Source organism: Zingiber officinale, chromosome 1A (assembly GCF_018446385.1).
Source record: "Zingiber officinale cultivar Zhangliang chromosome 1A, Zo_v1.1, whole genome shotgun sequence".
Lineage (NCBI taxonomy): Eukaryota > Viridiplantae > Streptophyta > Magnoliopsida > Zingiberales > Zingiberaceae > Zingiber > Zingiber officinale.
In genome coordinates, this window is record NC_055987.1 from 54,009,338 (window position 1) to 54,032,349 (window position 23,012).

At 37.9% G+C, this 23,012-nt stretch overlaps 1 non-coding gene across 1 annotated transcript; it reads right to left on the reverse strand.

Moving 5' to 3' along the window:
- Positions 1-22,183: 22,183 nt before the first annotated feature.
- Positions 22,184-22,289, reverse strand: LOC122039309. Its single transcript, XR_006128159.1, has one exon. It is a non-coding gene; the product is annotated as a small nucleolar RNA R71 (small nucleolar RNA).
- Positions 22,290-23,012: the final 723 nt, after the last annotated feature.

Below are 23,012 nucleotides of genomic sequence, written 5' to 3' on the forward strand. Positions count from 1 at the left end.
AAATAATATATTCATAAATGTCCTGGGCTAGGATTTGAACCCAAGACCTCTTCGTTGAGATTGGTTTAATTAGCCATTAGGTGGTGGTAAAGCATCACATAAGCAATATGAAACAATTCATTATATGTAGATTATATGTGAGAGACGCTTCAAATTCCACTTAGTATAAAAAGGAAAGGAAGAGATGAAAACCTAACTTTTCATGTCCCTCTTCCTTTCCTCTCTAGCCGAATCCCCTCTTTTCCCCCTTTTGGGTTTCGTCCAAGGTCAAGAAACCTAGGTTTCAAGCTTCTAGGATCATCAAGTGGAGGATATAGGAGGAGTTTTCGCAAGGATTGGTACGCGGTGAAGGGCGACTGGGAGATTAAGGCATACGAGGGAGGATAGTCTTCTCTACACCTTATAATAGTAAGATCTAGCAAAAAGATTTAAGTACCACTCACCTACAATATAAGTTGCTTCGTTGATGAATTTCATAATATCTTTTATGCATGAGTTAGAAGATACATGTGGAGATATGATTTAGACATGTTAAGGAAGAAGCATGTCATGTTATGTAAGATGCCCTCTAAAGTTTTGGGGATTAAGAGCATGTGTAGGGAATCTTGAATTGCTTCTCATTTAGTTTTGGGGCTAAGAAGCAGATTCAAGTGCCCTAAAATGCTTACCTATAAGTATGAGGGGAATTAAGCGCACATAAGGTGTTTGGCTAAATGACAAGCAAGTGCAAGTATAAGAAATGAATAGTAAAAAGAAAGTATTTTACTTTAGAAAGGCATGTACTAGACACAAGGTCCATGGGTGGGCTGCTAGATTGCCCCTAGGCCCCTAGATCGCCTAGTATTACCTTGATAGATTCGGGATTAGCTACCTCGGATCTTATTAAGGATGCGTACAAAGTGGTACATTGTCGGGCCCAAAGCAAGTTGATTAATATTTTCACTAATTATATAATATAAGGTTTTCAAACTTCATGGTTTGTCTTAGTAGAAGTTTCCTAAGGTTGAGAACTTGAGTTATAAAGTGCAGCATTGATGAACTCTATAATATGCCAAGATTCCTGTTTTCATTATATTACTAGCTTGGTTTGAGTTAATGTTTTGCATGATCAACCTATTTAAAAATGCATGCCATGTATATAATTTGGATTTATGCATTTTAGCCTGAATTATGGTCAAGGGTAAGTTTTGTGCTTCCCACAAGCAGTTTTTAAAAAGAAAACATGTTCTCTATAAATGCATCATTTTATGAGTAGATGGTACTTACTAAGCATTCGCTTATAGATTTTCATTTCCTTATACTGCAGATAAAGGTAAAGGAAAGCTCGAGTAGGAGGAGGCAGCAGGAGCAGTGTTTTGTGTGTGTGCAATAGAACAGTGGAAGAAGATCTTGGAATTTGCTATGTTAAACCTTGGTGCTAATAATATTTCCTTTTTTATATCTTTTTCTGTGTTTAGAAGATAGAAATGGACTCTGTACATTAGAATTTCTTTCCTTTTTTTATGGGTATTAGAATTTAGAGCCTATATAAACATCTAATTGGTAACCATTTGTGGAATTAATGCTCTATTCATAATAAAAGTTTCCATTTGGTGGTTTCTTTTTTGGCTATCTCCTTAATTTTGTCTTCTCGTTATCCCAATTGATAATTACTATCCTACCCCACATTAGTTAGTTCAACTTCGGATAGATTTGGAGTTGATTAAGGATAAAATAGATTCGATCGGTTTAAAATGAATTATGATATTTTCTTGAAGAAACCTTCTCTTTTCTTTTTTTTCTCCCTTTCCTCCCCACATACAACACTACAACCACTGCTATGTTATACACCATCGTTGTGCCTTCGCCTATCCCTCTCTTTTATTTTCCCTTCTTCTTCTTTTCCATTTCCTCCTTATTCTCTTCACCAATGGCAATAAACCTAGAGTTTTTTTCTCAAGCACAAAAGCTCTCTTTTCTTCTCCTTTATCTTCTCACACAAGCAAGAAATGTAACATCACTTGTTGCCCTCTTCCAATAGCAAGCGTAGCCCTCAGCCCTCGTATCTTCATTCACTTCTCATATTTTCACTATGTGTATTTTTTTGATAGACTTTGCCATTGATTACTTCAACAACTATTAATTACGAAGTAATATATGATAATTATTTGGGTTATAAAATTGATGAAGTTAATATCATTTTAGACTATATAGGTTAAAAAATACAAGCATCACTTCTAATTTTAAGTAACATTTTACTTCATAATATTTTTGTTATAAAGTAGTAAGTCACAAAATAAAATTTATAATCTCTAAGTGCTAAATTAATAAGTTTGAACCAGTTGAAATACTAAGCGTATGGCGAGGAGAATGATGAGAGGAAATGTTAATTTTTTAAAAATAAAACAGAAAGAAAGAATGACGTGGATTTCAAAAAGTTATATTTTAAAAAAAAAGTTATGCAGACTCATAACAAGGACTGCCTCCTATGTTCTGTAAGAAAATGTTCGTCAACAATTTTCTATATATTATTATTTCTAAAAGTGTATAGTATATATAATATGTTTCCTATAATTAAATAACCAATATATATAATGAAATTATATACTCGATAAATATTACATTCTTTCAATATATATGACAATACATAATTGAAACGTAGATAAAAATAGTAAGCTTTCTAAAAGTATATGCCCACTTTGCTACTAATTATAGGATCGGTTATGTTATTTGTTATAATTTCTTTTAATTGTACTGTCCTATTTTCACTTCTAAGAATAATATATATACTCATCTTGCACCACTATTATAATTACACAATAAATACAAAATACAAAAAACTCTAAAGTTAATTACTACTACATAATGTCTCGAGTTTCAATTCTTTGTGTATTTCTTTTGTTTACAACTATATGCCTTGCAAGTAAGTAAACACCATTTAAATATTCCATGCAAATTTTATTGAATTTATTTGTTACATATTGTTCATATATCCTAATGTTGACTATTCTTTTTTGTTAAAATTATAGATCGCTCTGATGCTACCAATTGTTGTTCGGAATATAAAAAATGGGGTGATAGACAACAAACAAGTTGTAGAGGTGCTAGTGATACTAGTGCGTGCAACACTTGGTGTTCAAATTCATGTAGAGGAGGAGAATGTAAAGTACGAAATGGACAACAAGTTTGTCATTGTTATTGTTAATCATAGTGTAAAGATGGAGAATAAATTATATCATCCATCTTGATTGGTGAAATAAAATTTGATACTACATGTATTTTTATTTATTTAAATTGTATACATATTATAAAAATAATGTATATATTGAAGAAAATGTTATATATATGTAGAATTATCATCGCTAGAGGGATGAATTGTCATTTACATTTTCATTGACTATTTAACACAAGAAGAGTTTTAACAATTTTAATATATATAAATAAAATAAGTAGTGTACAAATGAAAGGAACAAAACAACATATTAACATGATTTGATACACAAGTTCCAACTCCACGACCTATAACTCTTAGGTGGATGAACTCTGATGATACTTTTTATTTTCTCCTTTCTAGACACCTTGTGGACACCCTAAGTTCCTCTGCACGGAACCTGATGTCAGTGATAAGGGGTGCTAGAGGAATCAAGCTCAGTGGCTCTTCTCTTATGTAACACCCACAAAATTATAAGATAAGTATATGGGTGTCAGTTGCTTTAGAGCATAAAGGTTAGAAGAATCAAAAAGAAAAAGAAATAAGAGAAATAAAAGAAGAGGTGAAGGTTTGAACCTTGAACCTCTCACAAAAGATAGAAATAAAATTATGTATGATAACCACTAGGATAATGAATAACATGTGAATGGGAAATGATGGAAATTGTAGTTAAAAGTAAAGATATAATTAAGTGAGGGAACAAGAGAAAATCAAGTAACTTTCTTCCCCTTGTTTACCTCTTGGTTTAGAAAAAGGAGTAGCAAAAGACAAGTTGTCTTTCTTCCTTTTTCTTCTCTATTTTCGTGGAGTTTAAGAGAACAATGAAGAGAAGAGTTAAGGGGAAGGAATGAGGACATATTCTCATTAGAAAGATACATGCATGAATTAAGGAGGAAAGGAAGCAAAGTTCATCTTTGTAACTTCCACCCATATAGCATAAAAAGGAAAGGAACTAAAGGATTTCATTTTTTTTTTCCTTCTCCCTCACCCTTGTCGAAACTAGAAGCCTCCTCCCTCATTTCCACAAGCCAAGTTTAGGTTTCTCCCTAAGAGATAACTAAACTACAAGAAGGAGCCTTCAAGGTGTACCCTTCCAAGCAAGAGAAATCAAAAGGAGTGCTAGAAGAAGAAGCTCCCTTCTTCCTCTTCACCAAGGGTACCAATTCTTTAAAGATTTACAAGTGAACACTAAGTAAGCTTCCCCTCACCTGTGGTACAATAGTTTATATGGTTTTCCATGAAGATAGATTGCTTAAAAACCTAGGACTTGCTTTATGAAAAATTCGGCCAAAACAAGAAAAAGAGCCTAAGAAATTTGTAACTAGATATGCTCATTATTTTTCTGGTGACATGTATTTTTATGTAAGAGGTTAATCTAAGGTTTCCACGCTAGAATAAATAATGAAAACTTAGATCCATAAGCCTTAGACTCTAGGCCAAGCATGAACAAGAAGACTAGGTAAGTTTAAGACTCAAACTAAGCATATTTCCTTATTCTTGTGTTATGTACCCTATGATAATGAGGTTGTTAACTTTTTCTCTTACTTGTATGTTGTTTGAAACTCCATTTCCATGCTCATGAATATTCGGCCATGGAAGAAGTAAAGGCCTAGGAGAGTTTTAAACCTAAAACTAAGCATGCTAAGATTTCTCCTAAGACAAGACATGAAGCTAAAATGTTATGCCATGATTGTATGTTAGTTATGAATCTTATTTCATGCTTATGAAGATTCGGTTATGATGAGATTTGAAGTCTAGGAAAGTTTAAACCAAGGCTAGGAGGCTCATGACCTTCTTGATAAATGATATGAAACTAGTTGATGTTTTTATGGTTGCTTGTTACATAGAATTTTGGTTACATGTAACTTTCGGCCACACTAAGTTTTAAAGCTAGGATGTGTAGATTTTTAACTAAGTTTACTCATGTTGTTCCTTGTTATGATGCCATGGGAATTGGGTAGGGTTTCCATGCTTTTAGGCCATATGAAAAACAAAACCAAGCTCACATGTTTTGGCCACCTTTAGATTAAAGGCCTAGGAAAACTTAGAACCCAACTTACATATGTTCATGATGTTTCTTGTGATAAGTACTATGAAATGTAGTGGTGGTTTCCATGCTCTTATGCCACTAGAAACTTAGTCCCATGCTTGATGTGTTTCGGCCACTACAAGTTTAAAGGCCTAGAGAAAATTTAGAACCCAACTTATATATGCTTATGATGTCTTGTGATGCATGCTATGAAATGTAGTTGTGTTTTCCATGCTCTTATGCCACTAAAAACCTAGTTCCATGATAGGTATGGTTCGGCCACTACAAGTTAATGGGTCTAGGAAGTTTGAAATTTAAAACCAATGTGCTTATGTTGTTCCTCATGAAATGTATAAGATATTGGCTTAAGGTTCAACACTTCCATGCTACTTGTAACCTAGAATGAGACATGATAGGGTTCAGCCATGATAAGATTAGGAGCTTAAGGAACCTAGAACCCAAACTAAATATGCTTAAGTAGTTCCTTATGAAATATGATATGATATGGGTTAGGGTTTACATGTTTACATGTTGCTTAGAACTTGATTTCTCTTCATGAAAGGTTTCGGCCATGAAAGAATTGGAAACCTAGGAGGGCTTAAAAATTTAGGTTAACATGCTTATGACCTTTCTTATGCTAGTATGTGAAGATAGCATGAGATTTTCTTTTATGTTTGTATGTTGTCTAGAGATCATGCCTCTACACATGACTTTCGGCCATATGGGTTTAGTGACCTAGATCTACCTCACATGCTATGAATGAATCAAGAGATGTTATTTAATGATTCCATGAATGGTTATGTCTTTTATGATAAGTGATATGCTCTTTTATGTATGCTTATGATCCATGTATGTGCTATGTGTTCAATCATGCATGCTTTAGGATATGATAAAATGATATGTTCATTATGCAAGCTTATGATTCATGCATGTGCTGTGTGCCCAAATATGCATGCTTTATGATATTATAAGTGATATGTTCATGTTGTATGCTATGATTCATGCATGTGCTGTGTGCCCAAAAAAATGCATGTTTTATGATATGTCAAGAAACATGATATGCATGAAAGAATAAGAACTATGATATGTATGACATGCTACTTTACTTTATGTATGACTTGTACCAAGGGTGGGCTCTATAAGCGCCCCGGGGTCGATGGACTAAGAAACGGGCCTCGTTAGGGATGGGCTCCTAAGTGCCCCTAGGTCGATGGACTAAGAAACGGGCCTAGTATGTATGCCTTGTAGGGTTCAAGACTTGCTACCTTGGACCTACATAGGACGTGCGCATTTATGTATGTGGTACAAGCCGGGGCCCCAATCATGTTGAGATTATGTTTAAGTATGTATTGTATAAGTTTTCAAAAGACATGTTGCATATGTTGCATGATTTATGTTAGGAGTTTACCATGCTTATACTTTATGATTATGCCATGATAGTTATGATGATGTTATGCTATGACAGGATACGTTTGATGATTATGTTATGTTATGCCATGATACTTTATGTTATGTTACGATATGTCATGATATGCTCTTGACATGATACATTTGTCTTTATGCCTTATGAATTGTGATTTTAATATGCTTTACGGTTTTTGTGAGTAGGAAAGGAACTTACTGAGCCATGAGTGCTCACAGCTTACTTTCTTGTACCATAGATAAAGGCAAGGAATGGATGTACTAGGGGAGCAGCAGGAGGGGCTAGAAGGATGTGTGCGGTAGTGGACTGGCTAAAGGAAAAGACCTGCTTTTGTTTAATAAGAAATATGCCATGTTGATGTTTTCATTTTATAACTCCATGACCGTAAGTATGTGTTTGGGTATCAAGACTCAAAAAAATTATGATTGGTATGCTATGTGGTTCCTTTATGTCTATGGTGATTTTTAAGTAAGAAAAGGTTTTTAAATTCTCTAAGTAAGACTTCCGCTGTGTTAAGTATGTATGTGTCGCAAGTAACCTTCGTCGCCTTAGCAGGAGGGGCGGGGCGTTACATATTAATCCTACCAACATAAATAAATGATTTATTTTTACCATAATAATGACAAGTTGAGTTTAGGGTGTTACCACAATATTTTTGGACAACTAAAATATGAACTAATTACCTAGGCTATGCAAGACTAGACTGAAATAAAAAATGCAGAAGAAACAGCTTAGAAACAAGCTTTGGAGGTGCCTAGAGCTGAAGCCTCGGGTCCCCCTTCTAAAATAATATTTGTGCACCCAATGGTGTTCCATGTGCATGAACCATCTTTTTCAGGTTTCTGTGTGGCAACATTTCTAGGAACTTGGAGGATGTTGAGGCGCCTTCATCCCAAACGACGACATTTTGGGTAAGCTTTTTGGGCGTGATTTTGTGGGCTTCCTGGACTAGGGTACGGGTGCCTAAATTTTAAAATATTTGAAACTTCAAAATGGTTTCGGCGCATGGATCTATTCTAGGTGCTTGTATCGATAATCTTTTTCTTTCAAAAAATTAACTTAATTTTTAAAATTCTATATTTTCGCACTTACAATGTTTCTTGAATAGAATTTAATTAATAATGTTTTGATCAATTTTATCTTAGTCTCCATTTCACCCATTTCTAGATTATTAATCGAGTTAACCTATATGTTTGGAGAAATGGTTTTCTATTTTACTTGAAGAGAATTAGTTTGAATTTTAAATTTAATTTGACCTTGTATTAGATTAAGGTTTGGCCATTAATTTGTTAAATACACATTTCAAAAATTGAGTGACAAGTTGTGGTAAGGCATAATGACCTTTTTTGATATTGGAGAAACAACCACCTCCTTAAATAAAGCCTTTTTACAAAATTATATTTTTAACCTACTTATTGAAAAATTTAGGTCTAACTAGTTTAAGATGTGGCAAGGTAGCTTCAGTTAATTTCTCTCAACTAAGTGCACCAAATAGGATAATCCATATCCAACTTGGATATACTTATTCTTATAATCCCTATTATACTATCTGTCACGCCCAGGAGGAGTCCTTGTCCGAAGAAATTTCGGCAGCATCTCCCCTGTACGGCGGACAATCTGAAACTTTCTACAATCACCCTATACCTCAGCCACATGCGGCTGGAATAATAACAATAATAAAACAATCACCACGCAGTTAATATCATTTTCATCCTCTGGCTGACACAACCACGCAGTTTAATAGGAAACAAATAGAACAGTAATACGATGACTCGAAAACAACCCTACTCAACTACACTCGTAAAGCTCAAATCCGATTTTTCCTACTCCACTACACTCGTAAAACATAAATCCGACAAACTTACCTCTTCTGCCGTCCAGGCAGGCATGGAGTAAAACATTTCTAAATCATACCAAAATCCATCAACGATAAAAATCCATACAAGATCCATAAGTAAAACATTACAAGACCAAAACATAGTCTGATAGAGAAAACTAAAACAACAACTCATGATCAGCAGAAGACTAGCACTACATGCAATGGGGACTAGCGACTGGAACTGCTCCGGACAGCCTCAACCTGAAAATATCAACGGAGGAGGGTGTGAGTCCAACACTCAGCAGGTACAACTGATATGCATAATTGGGTAAATTTCAGACAACGCTAATCCTGCGTAGAAACCCCGAATCACCCAAAGCTGTAGATCCGTGCAAGGAAAAACTGAATGAAATACAAGTACGAGTTTCAAAACTTTAGATCTTCTCCTAGATCTACATGTTAAGAATTTTACCCTTGAAGCGTGCCCTCGCAAATCCCGGTCGTCCAACGGTACGCCGGATCTCGAGAGTGTCAACGTAGACACTCCTCTAATGATATCCACACGAACAAGGAGTGTCTCTCACACTCAAAGGATGGAGAAGAGAGCCCCAAGTGTGCTAGCACTTTCTAGAGCTCTCGGGTGGGATTGTAAAGGAAGAAAAGAAGAAGATACAAAAGGAAATCTTATACACTCAAGAAGTAGTATTCCTCCTTTGTGATCTTCACTCTTCCTTTGCTCATGGAACTCGCTCAACCACATTCACCTTCCCTTGGAACCCACGGCAACAGCAAGAGAAGAGGAGGAAGAAGCAAGGAAGAAGATGTATTCACCACACTTAATTGAAAAATAAAAACTCCCATTACAATATGTGGCCGGCCACACATGTAACTCCCATTCCATTTAATGTGGCCGGCCACATTAAATGAGAATGGGATTTGTAACCTCCTTGACAACTTGGAGATGATGTGGCTGCCATGTAGGATGAGTCATCCTCCATGATGTGGTAATGCATCAAGTCAAACTTGATGTTTCAACTTTCATTTGGTCAAGTCAAAATTGACCAATTCTCTTCCTTGTTGAGTCAAATCCAACATTTGATTCAAGTCAATTTTAATTTAATGAATCTCAATTCATTAATACAAATTGACTCAATGAATCAAATTTAAATTAGACTCATTCAACAATTGAATCTAATTGAGTCTAACTCAATAAGTCTAATTTAAATCAATCCGAATCCAATTGGTTCATCATATGAACCTAATCCAATTGGTTCATCCTATGAACCTAATCTCCATCCACTTGTTCTTTGTGTGTGACCCAATAGGTTCTTGTAACGTTGGCAATGTTTCTAAACTCTCCTTTAGAAACATAAGCAATGAGCGGCATCTAGCAATACATCATTGCTACCCAAGTTACAAGAAATGTTGAGATCCAACATCACCTTGTGACTATTAATTGTGACTCCTCACAATATGTGACATTGTCCTTCTATCCTAGACATCTAGATTGATCAATGTGAGGCATAGACCGTGTCATCCTCTAATCAATCTAAATCTTGAACACCAAGTAGACTCACTTAATCAAATGAGCTCAATATCTCATATTGACTCATTTGGGTATGGCCATACACTTCGTGGTCTTACTCTATCAAGAATATCGATGTCACTCCCGTCATATAGGAGGGATAGATCCCATCTATATCACTCACATCCCTCTGTATAATTTGTTACATACCCAGTAATCGCCTTTATAATCCACCCAGTTACGGGTGACGTTTGACGAAACAAAAGTACATAACTCCTTATGTAGGGATCCATGGTGACTTCAGGTCTAAGGACTAATAGTCATACTAATAGCCACATGAGAAAGTATATGACACTCATATAACGATCCATGATACTTTCTCATGGCGAGTCATTCAGTATACATTCTCCAATGCATACCCATGTGTCAACTTGATATCTCCATATCCATGACTTGTGAGATCAAGTCATCGAGTTGACCTACATGCTAGTCTTTTTTTGCATTAGCATTGTCCCTGAACGTTAATACTCGACTAGGAATGATTTAGAGTAGTGTTCCCTATATCATCTCACTATCAGTTCAACTAACTGATTGATATAGGTGAGAACCATCTACTCAAGGACATTATTATACTTAGTTTATTTGGCACCAATACAAATAAGTATAATAACCAAACAAATACCTTTATTAATATACAAGAATATGATACAATGAGTCCATACAATCATCAAATGATTGGTTCTAGGGCTCTAACTAACAATATGCACAATAAGGAATATAACAACTAGCACTAATCATGTGTACAGTCTCCTGATACAATAAAGATAATATGCAATTGAAGAATACAGGAGAAAACTGAACTAACCAGGACCAAGGTATAAAGGCAACAGGGTCGTTAAACCGAGGGTGTCATAATCCTGTATGCATGTCAATCATATGCATCCATATAAATCCAACAAGTAAATGAAGCAAACACAAACAATAAATGCATCATGCATATAATGCCAATGACATGGTCACCCCTGACGCCAGTCAGCCATCTCACACACAATGGTGAGTCCGAGTGGGTAGGGCTGTGACAACTGTGCACTCTGACATCACTGCCCCTGATGAGTGACCAAGTGGACGGGATGTTGTCGGAGTACACACATACTCCTACCCCAAATCATAAATGGGGGAGCGCAATGCTCTCATCTCCCGGTACACGATGACGGGGAGGAATCTGTAACGCCCGCCCTTCTTTCCCAACCAAAGGCGGCGCTACGTTCTTATACTACTTACGTACATGTTTTACTATAACAGCGGAAGAATAAAAACTTTAAAGAATTTAATTTATTAAGCATAATATCACATATTCTGATTTGTTCAAATGTGCATATGTTGATTCTATAACTAATCATATTAATTTGTCCGGATCGTTCTTGCCGAGCCACCACCACACACATCACTATTTGCTCCTCCTGTTGCTCCTCTAGCTCATCCAGCTTCTTTATCTGCAGTACAAGGAAAGTAAGCTGTGAGCACTCATGGCTCAGTAAGTTCCTTTCCTACTCACTAAAACCGAATCATCGTATATTAATATCATGCGTAGTATCATAAGCATATAACATACAAGAGTATCATATTCATATCATAATATCACATGGCATTATATCTAATCATCAGGTAATTTAAAGCACATATGTAGGCAATGCATCATGAATTTGAAAACTTATACTTATAAATACTTGAAATTAATATCATCATTGAGGGGATCCCGGTTTGTACCACATACATCATGCGCGCGCTTCTTAAGTAGGTCCAAGGTAGCAAGTCTTGAACCCTACCATACATACATACTAGGCCCGAGTCTTACTCCATCGACCTAGGGCATTCAGAAGCCCATTACTGACGAGGCCCGAGTCTTATTCCATCGACCCCGGGGCGTTTACGGAGCCCACCCTTGGTACAAACCATACAAAATAACATATCATGCATAACTATCATATCATGTCCTTAACAATCTTTCATGCATTTCCTTTTTCGTTTCTTTTCATTATGTATAGCATTTCCTTATGCTATCACATATCATGGCATATTACATAATATAATTTCATTCCTTCATTATGTATAGCATTTCCTTATGCTATCACATATCATGGTATATTACATAACATAGTTTTATTTCTTCATTATGTATAGCATTTCCTTATGCTATCACATATCATGGCATATTACATAACATAGTTTTATTTCTTCATTATGTATAGCATTTCCTTATGCTATCACATATCATGGCATATTACATAACATAGCATTTCTTCATTATGTATAGCATTTCCTATGCTATCACATATCATGGCATTTACATAACATAAATTTCATTCTTTTCTCATTATGTATAACATTTCCTATGCTATCACATATCATGGCATATAACATAATTTCATAGCATATCCTAGGTTTCTTTCCCTTTTTCTTTTATTTCCTTCATGGCCGAAACCTACTAGTCCTTAAGCTAGGTCTCTTAAGTGACTTAAAGCATGGAAAGCTTAAGTAAATATCATGGCAAAAGTTACTAAGAATATCATACATAAAATTGGATCATAAATAAGCTAGGACTCTTGTGATCTTACTTGTCTTATATCATGTACTCATTTTCTACATTCCAATTAAACATGAGAGCATTAATCAACTTTCATATCATGACCCCACAAAGGTCTTGAACATATTAACATTTTGTTTAAGCTTTTCTAAGCTATCCATTTCATCATGGCCGAAAACCCTAAGAAAGAATTCATGAAGTTCTAACAATATTCAACGTACGAATCTTTTAAGATCTTTGTATTCTATCACATGAGCATGTTTATTTAAATTTAAGGGTCTTCCTAACCCTAAACCCTTCCTTGGCCGAAATATAGGAGTGGGTTTTCTTTTATTTTCAATTATCTTCTAAGCAAGAAAACTAATACATGATCCTTAACATTTCATAGGGAGGACCTCGTACTAGTTGGGTAAAACAATAATTTCCCTAGCCTCTTAAAAATATTTTTGGCCGAAATTCTAGGGTTAAGTACTCCTTTGATCAAGCATCATATAGGTGTAAAAACATGAAGAAGATCCCTTTTCCATGGCATAGAAAATCTATCATGTAGTGTATATTTAGTTAAACCTTACTAGATTTCGAAGGCTTTTCTTAACCGAATTTTCTCAAACTTGTTTCTAGGTTTTAAAATCCTCATAAAATCTGAAAAATATTTAAAAAGCCTTGTACCACAGGTGAGGGGAAGCTTACCTTCTTCGCTTAAGTTTCCTAGATTTGAGAACTTGCTTGGGGACCTTTCTTCCTTGCTTGCTTGCTCGGCACCAATGGAGGAGAGGAGTGGCTAGGTCTTTTGGTGGAGAGGAGGAGGAAGAAGAGGCTTCTCTTTCCTCTTGTGTTGCTCGGCAACAACAAGAGAGAAAGAGGGAGAGAGTGAAGAGGAAGAAGAGGTTCTTCCTCTTGTGTTGCTCGGCAACAAGAAGAAGAAGAGAGGGAGAGGTGAGTCTCGGCACAAAAGGGAGGAGAGGAGGAGAATGAGTGGGGGATGAAGTTGAAGTCACCCCTCCATGCCTATTTATACTAAAATGAGGGGAGGAAACTTGACTTGATCCATCCTCCCTATTCATTTCTCCCCTTAAATGACAAGAATATTCTAGAGAAATGCCTTTTGAGTTCTCTCTTTTCTTTCCCTTAATTTCTCTCTTTTCTCTCCTTTAATTAAAATTCCTATCTCTCCTCTTACAATATCCTCTCCTATCCCACTTGGTTAACACATGCATGCATCCACAAGAGAACCAAGGATCAAAACTTGGTTATGTATATTTTTACTTCTTTTTACTCCCTTTTCCTTTTTAGTAAAAAGAATCCTTTCTTATTCTTAACTACTTAGTCCTCTCTCTCCTTATCAATAATTCTCCTATCTCCTTTGGTATCCTATACATGTTCCTTACAAGAGATCCAAGGTTCAATCTCTCTTCTAACGTTTTATTTTCTTTTGTACATAATAATTCATATATTACCCTATTATGCATTATGCATAAATATTTCATACATGTATTCATATTTCTTCCTTTTGTCTATATTAATTCCATACATTATAAATCCTGTATAGATGATTTATATTCTCAACTTTATTTTCTTTCATAATCATCTAAATCCTTCCCATCATAACATTCAACGTAGACTATCTACACATTCTTTTCATTACATTCGTACTCTCATTATCCTTACTTTCTTATCTAGGCTTTCTAGGGGTGTTACAAACTCCCCTACTTATTGAAAGTTCGTCCCCGAACTTAGAATAACAATTTCAGCATATCGGGTTCATCCGTGAACTCGAGGTATTCGCCAAAATATTCTACATCCTCGGGATCGTATTCGAATGGGATATAGTCCATTTCTACAAGATTTTAAAGATTCATTATTCCTCTTATGTTATAGCCTAAGGTTCTTGTATCTAGGCTACCATTCATGCATCCTACTTATCATCATGCACTATTCTCTAGGGTATAGCTTAAGGTATCCTTCCTAGGCTACCATTCATGTATCTTAGAGTATCATACTATTTTGCATACAAATAAATTATGCAACTGTACTTACTTGGAGTGGCAGGAAGGAGCTTGATGTGTGTGTAGTGAGCTGGCAAAACTTCGCTCTGATACCACCTGTAACGCCCCACCCTTCTTACCCAACCAAAGGCGGCGCTACGTTCTTATACTACTTACGTACATGTTTTACTATAACAGCGGAAGAATAAAAACTTTAAAGAATTTAATTTATTAAGCATAATATCACATATTCTGATTTGTTCAAATATTGATTCTATAACTAATCATATTAATTTGTCCGAATCATTCTTTGCCGAGCCACCACCACACACATCACTATCTGCTCCTCCTGCTGCTCCGTTGTTCCGAATATCCGTCCCCCATATCTGCGGTACAAGGAAAGTAAGCTATGAGCACTCATGGCTCAGTAAGTTCCTTTCCTACTCACTGAAACCGAAAATCATCGTATATCAATATCATGCGTAATATCATAAGCATACAACATACAAGGGTATCATATTCATATCATATTATCACATGACATTATATCTAATCATCAGATAATTCAAGTACATATGTAGGCAATGCATCATGAATTTGAAAACTTATACTAATAAGTACTTGAAATTAATATCATCATTAAGGGGATCCCGGTTTGTACCACATACATCATACGCGTGCTTCTTAAGTAGGTCCAAGGTAGCAAGTCTTGAACCCTACCATACATACAAACTAGGCCCGAGTCTTACTCTATCGACCTAGGGCATTCAGAAGCCCATTACTGACGAGGCCCGAGTCTTATTCCATCGACCCCGGGGCGTTTACGGAGCCCACCCTTGGTACCAATGGAGGAGAGGAGTGGCTAGGTCTTTTGGTGGAGAGGAGGAGGAAGAAGAGGCTTCTCTTTCCTCTTGTGTTGCTCGGCAACAACAAGAGAGAAAGAGGGAGAGAGTGAAGAGGAAGAAGAGGTTCTTCCTCTTGTGTTGCTCGGCAACAAGAAGAAGAAGAGAGGGAGAGGTGAGTCTCGGCACAAAAGGGAGGAGAGGAGGAGAATGAGTGGGGGATGAAGTTGAAGTCACCCCTCCATGCCTATTTATACTAAAATGAGGGGAGGAAACTTGACTTGATCCATCCTCCCTATTCATTTCTCCCCTTAAATGACAAGAATGTTCTAGAGAAATGCCTTTTGAGTTCTCTCTTTTCTTTCCCTTAATTTCTCTCTTTTCTCTCCTTTAATTAAAATTCCTATCTCTCCTCTTAAAATATCCTCTCCTATCCCACTTGGTTAACACATGCATGCATCCACAAGAGAACCAAGGATCAAAACTTGGTTATGTATATTTTTACTTCTTTTTACTCCCTTTTCCTTTTTAGTAAAAAGAATCCTTTCTTATTCTTAACTACTTAGTCCTCTCTCTCCTTATCAATAGGGATGGCAACGGGGCGGGGCGGGGCCGGGTTTGCCATTCCCATCCCCGCCCCGTTTCCATTTTTTCGGGTTCGGGGATTCCCCGAACCCGAACCCACGGGTTCGGGGATTCCCCATCCCCGCCCCATTTCTAGATTAATTTATATTATTATTATTATTATTTAATAATAATTATTAATGATAATATTAATATTAATATCAATATCAATAATATTATTATTAATAATATTTTCAAAAATTTTAATATTAATATTAATACTATTATTAATATTTTTTAAAAAAATCATATTATTATTTATTAATATTAATAATAATAATATTCGGGGCGGGTTCGGGGATGGGGATAGTATTCCCATACCCGCCCCAAACCCGCCCCATCCCCGAAAAATCGGGGATCCCCATCCCCATTTCGGGTTTTCCCCGCGGGGCCCCAAACCCGCGGGGAAAATTACCATCCCTACTTATCAATAATTCTCCTATCTCCTTTGGTATCCTATACATGTTTCTTACAAGAGATTCAAGGTTCAATCTCTCTTCTAACGTTTTATTTTCTTTTGTACATAATAATTCATATATTACCCTATTATGCATTATGCATAAATATTTCATACATGTATTCATATTTCTTCCTTTTGTCTATATTAATTCCATACATTATAAATCATGCATAGATGATTTATATTCTCAACTTTATTTTCTTTCATAATCATCTAAATCATTCCCATCGTAACATTCAACGTAGACTATCTACACATTTTTTTCATTACATTCGTACTCTCATTATCCTTACTTTCTTATCTAGGCTTTCTAGGGGTGTTACAGAATCTCTGCCGGCTACCACGCTGAGTCACACTACCGATGAGCGGACCAACGGAGCCAAACAAAGTCCAACTGCCTGCTGGCTACAACGCTACTACACTAAACCAACGGAGCCAAACAGAGCGGAACTATCTGCCGGCTACCACGCTGAGTCACCAGACCAACGGAGCCAAACAACAGAACTGCCACACACCTGTCTGATATACCACTAACCCATGAGTGGTGGTGTGTACAGATACATGTAACTGGTGATGTGCTCAACAATAATGGAGCAGACAATCGCACAGCATGTTATCATGTAAGATGATGCATGTCACTAAACATGGCAATATCATGAATAGCATAGCAAGATCCATACATAAATAAAAGGTGTACCATAAGTCAATGTATCAGATGGAAGGTACACAAACAGATAGGGTATCAAATAAACCCTAGGTCCTGAACATAATGTATCATATGGTTGGGTCACTACCTAAAGCATGTGTGATCAGGTAAATAATAACATGCAGTGCATAATAAGTAAACAAGTAAACATGTAACAGATCATATAGTGACCAACCGAAACAAATGGATAACACAATTATTGCTATATGTTTAACATATTATTATGCATATCAAAAGACATAAGTCAAAGTACCCGCCTCCAATCGAAAAGTTCAAACTGGTAGTCGAGATATGCGTCTCGCGTCAAAGTCCTGTATCGAACATATAGATATATTTTATTTAGCTACAATTTCAATAAATAGCTAAATAAAAATCTCTAACCCTGAATTAGGGCGAAACCCTAATTAACACATGAACATAAACCTAATTCACACTTAGTCAATTTGTATCCCTTCTACACTGGCATGCTACAATTATCCAACCTACATGAATAAGTAAAAATCACAAATCCATAATTAAAGTTTACTACTAAATGATCAATGCACCCATATACATAAACATAACTCCAATCCCTACCAAATCTGATATCAACCACGTCTTACCTAAATCTGTGTCAATCGCTTCCTCTTTGGCGATTCTTTTATCTAACCAGCAGCACTCTACTGTTGCACGTGATCTGGGAAACCCACTGCCGAAGTTGTGCAGTAAGAAACAATTGACCTCCAAGCCATATACTCAAATTAACTCTTATATAGATCAATCTTACACAAAGCTGAAATGGTTGCTGCGATGGATGAAGAAAGAACCCAGCAGTTGAAATCTAGGGCTCGGCAGAACCTGATGGCCGGCGTCGGTCAGAGGTGCACTGTGGGTTGCGACCGACAATCGGCTGAGAGGGGCGAGGGTGAAGTCGGCTTGGGCAGAGAGGAGTCTCGGCGGTGAACACAAACTAGGGAACAGCGTCGGCTAGGGCAAAATTCGCCGTGAGGCTCGAGTGGCGTCGTCGGGCAGAGATGAGAAGGAAGGAGGACAACGCTAGAGCAAAGAGTAGGGCTCTACTCGGCTGTGCTCGCGTGTCGCCAGCGCTTGGACAGGGAGAAAGAAGGGAGAGCGTCGGCGGTGGTGTTATGAAGACCTCGGCGTAGAGAAGGCCGACGTCGCTGTGGTGGCGGCAGAGGAGGGCTTCGGGCAGTGGCGAGAAGGTTGTCAAAGGAGAAAAGAAGAAGAAAACCGCCCGAGCGGTTAGGGCTCGGAGAAATTGCGTCAGGCGCGCGGAGGGGGAGAAGTTGGTACGATTTGGCATCGAGGGAAGGAAACAGCGGGGGAAAAAGAAAAATAAGGAAAAGAAAAATAAAAACTTTTCCTCGCTTAAATGGGTAGCCTAAATAGGCTTCCCCGGGCCCCTGTTTTATCCCTGTTAACTCGTCCATACGAGCATCGAAAAATTTCCGAAAATTTTCTAAAAATTTTAAAAAATTCCCTTATTAATATTCGCCTATTTTCGGTATTTTACGTTCTCCCCCACTAATAGAAATTTGGTCCCCAAATTTTCGTTATGTACCATCAGCAAATACTAACAACAGGTAAAGCGTATAAATGCTGAACGACAAATAAATCACATACCTCAAGTGAAAAGATGGGGGTATCAAGCTCGGATAGTATCCTCGAGCTCTCAGGTAGCCACCTTGTCTGAATGATGCTGTCATCCGAGTTTAACCAGCTGGATAGTCTTGTTCCGCAACTGACACTATTTCCGGTCGAGAATCCGTACCGGAACCTCCTCATAAGTAATGTTAGGCTGAACTGGAACTGGAATATCTGCCAGCACATGCGTCGGGTCGGGCACGTATCTCCGCAGCATAGATACGTGGAATACATCATAGACGCCTGCTAGGGACGGTGGTAGTGCCAGCTGGTAAGCTACTTCTCCGATCCTCTCCAAGATCTCAAAAGGGCTAATGTACCGCGGAGCTGGCTTACCTCTAAGGCCAAATCTCTTCACCCCTTTCATGGGTGAAACTCGCAGAAATACATGGTCGCCTACAGAGAACTCTTGTGGTCTGCGTCTCCAATCAGCGTAACTCTTTTGGCGGTCCTGCGCCTCTGACATCCTCCGTCTGATAGTACGGACCAACTCTGCATCCTGCTGAAATCTATGAGGTCTCAACAACTGGGCATCTCCAACCTCATCCTAGAGGACAGGTGTCCGACAAGGTCTGCCATACAACGCCTCAAACGGTGCCATCTGGATAGCCGAATGAAAGCTATTGTTGTAAGCAAACTCTACCAACGGCAGATAGTCCTCCCAACTGCCTCCGAAATCCATAACACATGACCTCAACAGATTCTCTAAAGTCTGAATGGTCCACTATGACTGTCCATCTATTTGTGGATGGAAAGCTGTACTAAAATGGAGTTGTGTGCCCAAGGCCTGCTGCAGACTCTGCCCGAAACAAGATGTGAACCGTGGATCTCTATCCGAAATGATACTCAACGGAACACCATGTAGTCTGATGATCTCCCAACAATACAGATCTACCAATCGATCTAGGGGATCAGTCCTCCGGATCGCTAAGAAGTGCGCGGATTTGGTTAATCGATCAATGATTACCCAAATCGCGTCATGGCCTCGTCGTGTCCAAGGCAAACTGATGTGCGTAGATTATATACTCTTTTATGCATGTTTTTATGCACATTTACATACTTTGAGCATGCTTTATCTATGCACTTTTATACTTCCAGCTTTCCTTTTAGCATATTTACTCTTTTGGTTCGGAGATCTGCTTTTTGTGCATTTTCTATACACAGGAGTCGAAATTGGTGAAGATTATGCGTCCTCGGGCAAGCTTGGAAGAAATTGAAGGGAGAGAGCATCAGGCCGTGTACCACACACGGCCGTGTAGTTTTAACAGGAAGGGAAGAGGACATGGCCGTGTGAATCTCACACGGCTGTGTCTTGATTTGAAGAAATTAGAGCAGATGCCTTACATGGCCGTGTAGATCTACACGGCCGTGTGAGGTTTCCAAAGGCCAAGCAGGTGGTGGCCGTGTGCACCACACGGCCGTGTAGCATTTACAGAGAACAGAAGGGTCCTGGCCGTGTGAGTCACACGACCGTGTAGCTTTGGCAGAGAAGGAACTGGACATGGCCGTGTGAATCTCAGACGGCCGTGTCATGGGGCCGTGTGGCGCCCGATTTCCTCCTCTATTTAAACCCTCCTTCATGAATTGAAAGGGGATCTCTCCCCCTTTGGGAGAAGGGAAGATTTGGTGGTTTCCTCCCTTTCTTGGGAGGATTTCTGGGCGATTCGAGGGGACTTCTTGATGATTTCAACTCTGGAGCGAGGATTGGATCCGAAGACGAGGCTTCTTCGTAGATAAGTTTTCTTTTTTCCCCCTTTTCTTGGTTTCTTGGATTGGGTATTTAAGAAATGCTTGTAATCTTTATTTCTTCGGGTATTCTTCCTCAATTCATGGAGTAGATCTTGTATTCTAGGATTAAGGGAGTATTTCTATGATGGATTGATGTAATCTCTTATGGATTTGCCAATTTCTTGTTTCAATGACATTGTCTTGCTTGTATCAATTAGATCTTGAATGATTAATGGTAATTTGTGCTTAATTCTCATTCTTGATTGATTGTTTGGATTTCTTGTGGACTTTGTAAAGATAAACTCTCACTCAATCATCCGAGGGATCCACGTGACAGGTGCAAGCCCGTGTAAGGACGTTTGAGAGATAATCTTGAAGAGGAAATAGGAATATTCAAGAGAGTAGGATGGATCTTGTGATTAGTTTCTTGTATCTTGATAGATTAATAAGTTGTGGGCTTCTATGTTGATATCCGAGAAGGCATAGCAATAGGTGCGCTTCTGTGTAAGGACAACGTAGGTTCACGTCTAATTGATCATATTTAGATACATTTCTCAGTCCTTAGCCGGTTATCTATTGCAAGAGAGAACCGACAACTTTTTACAAGTGTTTGGCAATTGAGGAATAAGAATTGGTGAACCATTTACATTCAAGAAATCTTACAAAGAAATCGAAACTCCTAGAATCTCCCTTTATCATAACCCAAAACACTAAACTCTTGTTTGTTGATCTTTAATATTAGATTTGTTTACCTTCACTTTGCATTTGAAACAATTGGATAGTTGTTTAGCTAATTCGCATTGAGACATTTCTAGTGCTTATTCCAGTCCCTGTGGATACGATAATCTTTTATATTACTTGCGACATTTCCGTACACTTGCGGAGCGTAACAAGTTTTTGGCGCCGTTGCCGGGGACTGCGCTATAACATTAGGAATTATCAATTGAGTTAGACTAAACATAACATTTGTTTTCCTTTCATATTGCATAGTTGTAACTAATCATTAGATTTCTGTTTTTACTTTCTTGTATAACTTTTACTTCTTGTTAATTCTTTTTGTACAAATTCAATTATGCATTTTTGATTCTTTTATTTTTTTTTTCTGTTGAATTGTCATTTGCGATCTTGTTCTTGTGTATGCGAAGATCTAACTTTGCAGGGGAATTCTTTCCTTTTGACCGTGAGATTGACAGAACTTTCCATAAAAGAAGAATTCTGCAAAGGCAAATTGAAGAACAGGAACATTTGAACATGGCGAATAGACCACTCAAGGATTATGCTGCACCTTATGCAAGAGGTTTTCGATCTAGTATTTCAAGACCTTCAGTGGAAGCTAATAACTTTGAGATCAAACCCGCAATTATATCTATGGTGCAGCAGAACCAATTTGGTGGAGGACCTCATGAAGACCCCAATCAACACTTAGAGGTCTTTTATGAAATATGTGGTACCATGAAAATGAATGGAGTTCCTTCAGAAGCAGTTAGATTATTATTATTTGGGTTTTCTTTAAGAGATAGGGCAAAGCAATGGCTGAATTCTTTGGCCCCTAATAGCATCACCACTTGGGAGCAGTGTGAGCAACAGTTTCTTGATAAATTCTATCCACCAAGCAAAACAGCTCATATGAGGAATTTAATTGCGAGCTTCAAGCAAACTGACTCAGAATCTCTTTTTGAAGCATGGGATAGATATAATAGTATGCTCAGACAATGCCCACATCATGGGTTGGAAATGTTGGGTTTTTCGGGCCGCGAAAACCGCTTTTCGCGTCGCGGAAACCCCGAATCGCCCAAGCCACGGATCTCGTGCAAGGTAAAACCGAACGAAAAATACGAGTAAGAGTTTAAAACACGATCGACTTTTAGATCTACGAGGGAAAAACATTTACCCTTGATGCGTGCCCTTCGCAATCCCGCAACGTCCAAAGTTAGCCGGATCTTGAGACCGTCAAGCGAACGGTCCTCTAGCGGTATCCACACGAACAAGGAGTGGTCTCCTACCACTCAAAGATGGAGAGGAGAACCCACAAGTGTGCTAGCACTTTCTAGGGCTCTCGGATTGGATCTAAAAGGTGAGAAAGGAGAGAATATAGAAGAGGAAACACATGTACACCTCTTGGTTCCCTCCTTTGTGACCTTCACCTTCCCTTAGGCTTTGGATTTAACTCACACTCCTCTTTTCCTCCATGAAACCCATGACCATCAGCCAGGTTGAGAGAGGAAGAAGCACACAAGGAAGAAGAAGCATTTACCACAATTGAATTGCCACAAGAAAAACCCAATTTTCCTTTAGTGTGGCCGGCCACACTAGTGTAACTCCCACATTAATGTGGCCGGCCACATTAATGCATTTGGTGTGTAACCTCCATGAGGTGGCACACCATTAAATGAGGAGATGATGTGGCTAATGATGTGGCTAGATTGGTCATACCAAGTAGGATGAGTCAACCT